Raw genomic sequence first — 10,550 nt, 5'->3', positions numbered from 1 at the left:
AATATTGCCTTTAGGAGTCCAGAATAAAATTTAATGGGGCATATTTTTGTGGAATAATTTAGCCCAATATTTCTTAACTATGTGGGTTAGTTGGGCCCTTATTTTTTAAAATTTGCAAATGTGAAGTTTATGAGGTCGTTGAAAGGTTAAAATGTCTCACAAAAATATTTCCATGAAAATTTCAGACCCCCACTGATCACTATTAATTTGTCTATAACACTATTTTGTCTATAACTCTATTATCACGATTCACTATCATTTGCAAAATTATCTGTGCAAAATCTAGTCTTGTTAGTCAAAGCACACTTAGAGAATTCTTTTAGAGTTTGCTTTGAAATAGCCGGCTTTTCATTCGCGCCAAATGTCGCCGCTGTAGGATTACACCATCCTTGAGCTTTATGTTACAGGAAATCCATTTTTTTAAGCAGACCTCCTGTTTTTGAATTGTCATTGGGCCAAATATGTTTCGCAATTTTGCCAATACGTATCTTGTTTCATTTTGACTCAGCCATTCTTGTGAATTGCAAGGGTAGTTCTCTCTTTATTACTCTGAGTTCGCAACGCAATGCATTTGATTAGGATTCATTAAAAAAGCTCCGGCTTTGGGGAATTCGTCGCAGGACGGGGTAGGTTTGACGTGTGAAATGTCTACTGAGTCGACCATCGTTACCCTACAGCGATACACCCAAAAATAGTGGATATTTCGTGCGTGAGTGGTCTTAGAACACTACATTGGTGATGATGTACTACTCAGATATTGCTCATGAACCATACTGAGTAGATATTTTTTGAAAAATTTAATATATTTGATTCACCATGCAGGGAAGGGGATAACTGGTTTATTGAGTTAAATTAGCGTCAATGTGCTGCTTCCATATTGTCAGAATAAAATCTTAAGATAACAACCGATCTGTAAGCGGAACCGTGGCCTGACTTTATTGGCATATTGGCCCCAGATACCCAAAGGCTGGATATAGCTTACAATATCTACTACATAAGTCATGGGAATCAATAATTAAGATGAATAGGAAACAGGAACTCCCGTATACTTGCCCAGTTTTTTATAAGGAGCGAGGAACTACTCTGGACGTAACAATGTCAAGCTTGAAACATAATCGACATTATCGACAAGTGCTGCTTTGGACTAAGTAGGCAATTGAGAAGTAAAGTGTAACTAACTCTCTACAAGGCTCTCATCATGCCCATCCTATCGTATGGTGCAGAAGCTTGGACGATGATAATATCCGATGAGACGTCACTTAGGGTATTTGAGAAAAGTATCTTTTGCGGAAAGTCGAGTACCGTAAGCGACGGCGAGTACCGCCGGCTGTATGAACTTTACGACGACGGCTTGCTTTGTGTTATAAAGATCAGTTGGAGAAGGGTTAGCTTCATTTATGGTACCCAACCGGATCCGGTTAGCACGAGGATGAAACGACTGGCGCGCTCTGCTGAAGTCGGGCGAGATCGCTTAAGCGATTATTACGCCAGTCGCCAAGAAGAAAAGAAGGTAATAATTAAAATTTCCTTCCGGGCTACTCATCTTATGTCATCCAACATGTAGGAGTTTTCATTATATCGAGGACATCCAATGAGGGCACAAGCAATTATACGTAAAAAAGCTCTGTTTGTGTGTGCACGGCTAGTACAAACATATGTACACTGGCTCATAAATTTGCGTTAAATTATCAGTTGATTTGCATGTGGTCTAGATTATGCAGATGTTCGGTTGGTTAATGTTTGGACGCAGGTTGTCGAAACGGATGCCCAGATCGTTGACTTGTAAATTTGCTCTGGTAACTTTTAACTTTCCGCAACAAGTGTTAACATTTATATTTTTCAAAGCGGGGGAGAAAGCAGAAATGTTTCGAACTCCCTCATTTGACTTCTCCAGCTGTAATTGCAGGGGAGCAACGAAAAACTACTTTAGAATGCGCACTGAATTAAAAAGTGAATTGCGTGGGCATAGTTTTGCATACAGACACATACATATGTATAATACATATATAAGTAGCATTGGGGGCGTCAGTGTAAATCATCACTTTCACCGAGAGCACTTTGATCAGCTACCAGCTGCTGCTGGCAACGTCTACTCACTGCTACCGACTGCTGAGGATACATCTCAATGCGTTGGCTGGTCATTGTGTTTTTGTGATGGTGGCTGGTGTGCGTCGATAAGGCGGTGAATTTCGTTTGATGAGATTCTATTTTTAGCTGTGCATCGCTGTGAATGAAGAATTCGCGCTTACGTAGGTGTAATACAAAAAAAGGAAATATGATTTAAACACATACACACATATGTCACGCATACACATACACACTTTTGTGTTCGTTTCTAACTTTCTGGAATAGTGGTGATACAGCCGACGCAGGCAATGACGTTTCAAAGCAAGTAGAAAAAGTAAAACAAGAAACCAAGTAAAGAGTTAACATAGAAGCGCACTTCTAGTCATTCTATTTGTACAGAGTGTCCGAAGTACGTGTGGTATTTTTAGAATTCACAGAGTGGGTGGCTTTGTCATTCCAGTGCTTGGCTTTGGCATTTCAATAGAAATGAAGAGAAGCGATTGCAATGCCTCGTTTAGTTGAATGCATCTGATGGAAACAACCAGCCTCACATGCGAGTTCTTTAATGGAAGCTTTGCAATTAGCCATTCAGCAAGGTCGATTTCACGACAATGGCAATAAGATCACGGAAATCGAGTTTGGCTACACCTTCGACGTTTACCTTTGCGACAGAAATGATTGCGATTCTGAAATTTTTGACTGACACAAAAACTGGTGTATTATTTTAGCGACTCTCAGTGAGTGACAAACCTCAAAAATGAAGAACAGATACTTTACTGATATTTTCAAAAACGAAAATGTGGCTTCGCTACATTCAGAATCCCGTAGAGACGAGGAAGCCGTTTAGTCTAATCAGTGCCTCCTGTAATCTCAGAGTTATGTAATATAATGATGACATTACATCAATTGTTAAGCGTCCGCCATTTTGAATTCTGGAAAACTGACACCTGATTTGTAATAACCCGAGTATCCATTTTAGTGAGCTTAGCTCAATTGTAGTGCAATAATTTGGAATTTGATCGTAATTAATGGACCTTAAAGGGCTAACCCCATTTTATTCAACCTGTTATTGTAACTTTTTTGGACCGTATGTAAGGTCACATCTGTGTTCACAATAATAGCTGCGTGACCTAATGCAAAGTTTTGCCTATTTTTTTTTTTATTTAATATTTTTATAAAAACATAGTTTAAATATATTACAACAAAAACCAAATTTTACAATTTTGAACAAAATTAAAAAAAGTAATACATCAAATTGTCAAACTTTTTCTTTAGAATCTTTATAAATTTATCTTGAAAATGTAGTTTCATAGTTTAAAATGTCGCACATCCGTTACATGGAAGAAAATGTGTAACACCATCAACAAAAAAAAAAAAATATCAGACACCAATGCGAATATTGAATCACTTTAAATTGGCGTAATATTGTCCGAAATTGAATGAGCTACAAAACTACACTCCCTTCTCAAAAACTACTGTACATAACGGGAAGAAAAATATGTATATTTTCGGACCCAGTGAGCAATGTTACCTAGGAACAGCTGTTCATCATAGAGAGATATTGAATGCTCTCTCCTTTGTTGATTCTTCGTTAATATAGTAGAAGGACGATGTTTTTGTTTTAGAATTCGAATAGTTACTGTGAGTCCAGAGTTACAGATTCATTTTTGGAATTACTATTCATCACTTGTCGTGGTTCTTTGCAATTTTCTGAGTAGAAAAACAGGTCATAACGAAAACCATTTGCTGTGCCGAGGCAGCATAAAGCTGACATGACGCAGAAGGCGCACATCACAAACTGGACGAAGAGCTCGGCCATACACCGAAGATAAGGGTGTAAGCGCAAATTATATTTATATACTTGTTGTTTGAGGTGATTCCTGGAAAAGTTCTAATTTTTGACCTACCTAGACAAATTTCTTCATAAGGCATGTAACAACCTTCCTGTTCATTCTGCGAACTGTTTGACCTTTTCTCGTGATAGTGTTATAAGCTTGATGTATTTAGTTCTGTTTTATTTTGAGGTATTTAAATTTAATCTATTTTACTTTATCTCATTTTAATTTAAATTTATTTATTTATTATTGTATTATGTTATATTTTGTTTTATTTAATTTTTATTTTAATTTTGTTTTATTTTATTTTATTTTGTTTTATTTTATTTTATTTTATTTTATTTTATTTTATTTTATTTTATTTTATTTTATTTTATTTTATTTTATTTTATTTTATTTTATTTTATTTTATTTTATTTTATTTTATTTTATTTTATTTTATTTTATTTAGTTTTACTTTTTTATTTTATTTTATAAAGGGTTTTCCAATAAGAGGTGTTATTTTGATATTCAAAGAAAAGTGCTATTTTTTAATATAAATGATCGGATGTTTATTTCATTACAAAGAGGAAGGTATGACGTTATCCTTTCATGAAATTTTCCATAACCGAATTGCAAAGTGGCTGCCCTATGTTCTCGATAGCCTCATGAATTCCATCTTTGAGGTCTTGAATCGACCCAGGGCTGTTGGCGTAGACCTTCTCTTTCACGTGGCCCCAAAGAAAAAAGTAACAAGGTGTTAAATCTCAAGATCTCGGTGGCCAATTGTGATCACCTCTTCGAGAGATAGCACCATCCAGAAACTTTTCCTGTAAAAGATTAATGGTTTCGTTGCTTGTGTGGCACGTAGCGCCGTCTTGTTGAAAACAAACGTTGTCCAGATCCCTTTATTAGTTTAGTTGGTTTCAGATAATTCTATTTTATTTTCTTTTATTTTTATGTTTCGTTTTATGTCATTTTATTTTATCTTGTTTAATATTTTCTATTTTTATTAATTCCTTAATTTATTATTTATTCATTTATATTTTTTTGTATTTGTCTTATTTAAAGTAAATTTCGATTTATCTTATTTAATTATTATTTCACTTATTTTTTGTTTGCATTTTTATTTGGTTGGTTGGTTGGTTTAAGGGTGACCCCGCATCGGAGTGCCACATAGACCGCAAGTTGGGTCCGTTGTGTTGCCCTAGAGCTCATTATTTTAAATGATTTCCCCACCTAACCGAGATTTTTATTGTAGATTTTGGTCAAAGATATTAATTCGTTTCGAAAATTTGATGAGAGATTCGATTTTCAGGTCAGAGAGTACTGAAAGATTGTCAATTGTTGGAGAGCCTAGAAGAGCGAGTCGACTTCTGGCTAGACCCGGACAACTGCACAGCAAATGTCTGCTCGATACTTCCTCATCTTCGTCCTCGCAGTATCTGCACAGGTCGTTTTGAGGAACCCTGAGCCGACGTGCGTGAGTGCCCAAAAGGCAGTGGCCGGTGATAAGAGATGTTATATGCCTTAGTTCGTGTTTCGAAAGACTTATAAGGGTTTTTGTCTCTTTCAGATTGTAGGATGGCCAGATTTGTCAGGTCGTAACGCAAGTAGTTTCCACTCGCCACCTCCGATCAGCAATGCTGTGAAATTCTCGATCGATGAGCATTTTACATGTTGAGAGCGGAATGTGGATTGTGGGTAAGTTACTAACATATGATTGCGCAGCTCCAGCTCTTGCGAGCTCATCAGCTTTGCAGTTACCTTCGAATCCACTGTGACCCGGTATCCAGATAACTTAGACAGAATTCTGAACACTTATCTCGTTAAGAGATAAGAGACAGGATCGAACCACATCTGAGTGGGTATAAGAGGAGCTGAGTGCTCGAACGGCCGCTTGACTGTCGGTGAAAAAGCGGATATCCTCTAGTGATATTCTATTTTCTAAGAGAGTTTTCGCAGCATACCAGATAGCGCATACTTCCGCTTGGAATACGCTACAGTAGTCGGGTAATTAAATGATAGATTGATGTGAGGGGAATTGGAAAAGATTCCAAATCCCACTTTGCCGTCTTGTTTTGAACCATCTGTATATATCGTCAGAGGGCCATCGATTTCGGTAAGATTTGTCTTCCATTCTTCCCTAGTTGGGAGTGAACAGGAGAATAGCAAGGGTGCATTTTTATGCATTATTGCATTTTTATTTAAATTGTTTAGTTTTATTTTATTTATTGTTTTATTTGTATGTTATTTTATCATATTTTTTATTTTTTTTTTATTTTTATTTTATTTTATCTTTTTTTATTTTTTTTATTCATTATTCAGTATTTATTGATTTTTATTTTTATTTTTAATTTTTTTATTTTATATTGGTTTTTACTTTTTAATTTTGTTTAAATTCTTTTTTTTTTACTTTATTTGTTTTAGTTGGTTTCAGTTTATTTTCTTTTATTTTTTATTTTGATTTGATTTTATTTCACTTTATTATATTTTATTTTTTTTTTTTTTGAATTTAATAAAATTCTTTTTTTTTATTTAATTTTAACTTTTTTTATTTTTATTTATTATTATTTTGGTTATTAATTTTTATTTATTACTTTGATGATTTTTTTATATTTGTTATTTTGATTGATTTATTTATTTTGATTCATGTTTTAGTTTTTTTTAATGAAAATTTCTTTTATTTATTTGAATTTAGTTTTTTAATTTTATTTTTCAATTTCTTTTAGTGTTATTTTCTTTTAATATTACTTTTTTTCATCTTGTTTATTATTTTTATTTATAAATTATTATTTTATTTTAATTTTTTTATTTTTCTTATTCAATTTACTTTGTTGTTGGTATGTTGTATTATTTAATTGATTCTTGTTGTTTAATTTTTATTTAACTTATTAAATTTCCTTTTTAAATTTGTTTATTTTTAGTTAATTTCAGTAAATTTTATTTTATTTCTTTTTATTTCATTTTATTTTATATTTTTTAGTTGAAGTTGTTTCTTGGTTTATTTATTTTAATATTTTAATATTTTAATATTTATTGATTATAAGTTTTATACATAAATTTTTTTATTGTAAGTTGTTTCTTAAATTTTTGGATTTTTTTATTTTTTATTTATTTTTATTTTTTATTTATTTTTATTGCATTTACTTTTTTATTTTATGTTGTTAAATTTTTTTTTAATTTTATTTCTCTTTATTTTTGTATATTTATTTTATTTAAATTTGCTTCATTTTTTATTTGAACTGTGTTCATTTTATTATTAATTGTTATAACTAATTATTTTATTTTAAAGTAACATTTTCACTTTTAAATAATGAAAACTGCTAACTGCATTACGCCTACAGCTGCCCACTTATCAAGCCAATTAAAAGCTTATATGGCTCGAAAGCCATATCCGTGCAAATTGGTGCCCCCGCCTAATATTGGGCGCATTGATATATATGCATGTATGTGTTCTATAGACGGGCGCATGCGCGCACGCCACCTTTCAAAATTGAAAATCTCTTTGATTTTACACCGACTTACAAAGTAACTTTCAAAAAGTTTGTCTAAAGCAGCAAATAAATGTTCGTCTTTTTGCTTTTGCTAACTGGCTACTGTTGTTGTTGCTATTGTTTGATTTTAGTGTATGAATTCTACTTTTTGTTCTGTGCTGTGCAACATATTTTGTTGCTGCCATTACTGTGTTAAAACACACCAGCTAACTGACTGCATTATCAAATTAGTTCACGGCAAAATGTGCGCCGCCGCTGCTACCGAGCGCTGCATTTTTAATTTTGAAGTGTGTTGTGCTGCAGGCTGGCGAACTGGCAGGCAGGTATATCGACTTCTGCATTTTAGCCGCTTGACTGCCTAGCTACCGGTGCTGCTTAGTCCAAGTTGCCGAATGCTAAGCTTGTGCATGCACTTAGCCCGTGGCTGGTGATGTTGTGAGCGGCGTACAGCAACTGCTGCTGGTGAGCGCGACCAAACGACGGTCAGACGGACCGAGCAGCCAACCAAACAACCAGTTAACCAGCCAAGCTGCGCAGTGGCGACCACAACCAGATCCAATCACCAAGCGCCGAGAACGCCTCGCATCCGCATCCAGCGTGAAGAGTAGGAGCCAAAGTGCCGCGGTGTATGGATTTGTGTGTACGTATGTGAATACTTACATGTGCACGCCGCACCAATACGTACCTTAAACAGCATTAGCTGGCAGGTGTATTGTTGTTGTTGCATTACTGTTGCTTAGAGGATATAAATTTATGCGCATGCCAAGTGTGAACGTGTATTTTGGGGTGTGTGTATGTGTACAGGCTTGCCATTCGAAATATTTGGTTGTATGGGTGCGATTCGATTTGTTGTTGTCGTTGCCGTTGGTGTTGTTGCTGTCGTTGTCGTTGTCGTTGACTGCACCATAATCATGCAGCCGTTGCAGCCATTCTAATGGTCTTGGCACACTCTTGCATAATCAAAAGCGCGTCAGAGTCGTCGTCCGTTTCTTTTGCTAAATGCGCCCTTGACGGAGTTTCTTGACTTCGCTCAAGCGTTTAAACTTCAAACCAGAACAACAGCTCTAGCAGCAACAATTGCTATGAATTAAACAAGGCTAGAATAAGAACAAGTATATGCACCGACCCGTAGACTTGAATTCAACCAAAGCAGAGCGACAGAACTCTATAAACAAATTAGAGATAGCATATCAGCGGGAGTATTCGACATGAGTGTGTGCGTTTGGAGACGGTCAACCGGACCTGTCTACCATTCTTTCCTTTTGTTTTAGTTACAGCTTCACTTGGAAGTGGCGCATTTGGTAGAGTAGAAAAGACTTACTGTCGCCCAGTCGTTTCTACATTCTTGTTGACTGGAGAGATTGTTTGATTAGCTTGGTGGCTGGGCGGCTGGTCGGCTGGTTGGCAGTGTTGACATGTCCTCGGTTTTATAGATGAATTGACAAGACTGATAGCTAAACCCAATTTTTTTGGCCTAATTTATGATTTTTATTGCATTGAACCCATATACCTACATGAATATAAATGCATTGGGCCAACGGTGGCTAAGTCAGTTAGGTGTATTGAATAGTTTTTTTTTATTTAAAAAATTGTGTATTGGAAAGACGAACTGATATTCTGCCAAACAGATGCTGCAATGTTGTAAAGGGTGATCAATTTAGAGATATTTGAAATTGAAATAAAACAGCGAAAATTCCAATTCATGACATTTATTTTTTTAAGAAAATACCTTTCAAATGTTGGCCGCAACTGCGCCGTAATTCGGCCATCCGTAAACACCAATTTTGAATGACTCGCTGGAGGACTTCGGTTGGTATCTTGTGAATAATTTTAGCCCCAATCGAAACTGTTTAATCCACAAAGCATTTAGATTTTACATACCCCGCAAATAAAAGTCCAAGGTTGTGATGTCACGTGATCTGGATGGCCCATCCACTAGTCCGAGATGAGAGATAAATTGCTCACCGACCGAAACTAGCGCCGTCTGCCGTCTTGTTGGAACAAAATGTTGTGGAGATCACGGGCTTAAATTTCCGGCATAAAAAGTCGTTTATCATGGCGAAATAGAGTTCGCCATTAACTGTTACATTGGCGCCAGCTTCGTCTTTGAAGAAGTATGCGCCGATGATTCCTCCAGCCCACAGGCCGCACCAAACGGTTATTTTCAATGGATGTAATGGCTGTTCTTGAATGGCTTCGGGTTGCTCTTTAACGCAAATACGGCAATTTTGCTTATTGTCGGCAAAACTCTTATTTCCAGCCGCAATATCTTCTTCACTTGGGGGTGCACGGGGTGTAATCGGTCGAGTATCTCCAATAATGTAAAATTATTCTCAATTTTGCCGAATAGTGCGTTCGGTAGGACGGTTATGCACACCATAAGTTGGCTGAACGCGCGATGAAGACTTTTAACAGAGCATCAATATTCATAATACAATTGTACGATTTGTAAACTTTGTTGAGGCATAACTCTTACCGTGACGGAATGTCAATGATGACTTAAAAAAATTATATATTTGGTTGGACAGTAGTCACGAGTGAAATGTCAAAAAACGCTATTGGAAAAAGTACCTGCAATCTGATCACCCGTTAATATGTCAATTAAATGTTATGTTGTGTTAGGTTGTGTTAGGTTGTGTTATATTATGTTGTATTATGTTGTATTAAGTTCTATTATGCTATGTTACGTTGTGTTATGTTATGTTATGCTTATTTTGTTATGTCATGTTGTTATTTTATGAGGTTATTTCATTTCACCTTCCTGAGTTTAACAATATTTTAATTTTTAATTTTGAAAATGCCTAGTCGTGTTATGTTATATTTTGTTATGTTATGTTATGTTATGTTATGTTATGTTATGTTATGTTATGTTACGTTATGTTATTTTATTTTATTATTTAATTTTATTAATTCAATTTTATACTTACAACACAGTTTTTTTTAATTCTATCTTCGTCTTTGTGGTATATTATGTGGTGATATTTTACATATTTCAAACATCTTTGCCCACTTTTTTGCATTTGTTTTATTTCATTTTTGATTTTAACTCCGTCTGACTGGGTCAATCAAACGCTCAATCAATCTATCAAATTGTAATTAAATTAATTCACTTAAAAAATCAAGCCATTGACATAAGTACATAGAACATATGGCTCCATGGCACACATATGCG

This window comes from Anastrepha obliqua, chromosome 4, assembly GCF_027943255.1.
Source record: "Anastrepha obliqua isolate idAnaObli1 chromosome 4, idAnaObli1_1.0, whole genome shotgun sequence".
Classification (NCBI taxonomy): domain Eukaryota; kingdom Metazoa; phylum Arthropoda; class Insecta; order Diptera; family Tephritidae; genus Anastrepha; species Anastrepha obliqua.
Note: the sequence above shows the minus strand (reverse complement) of the source record.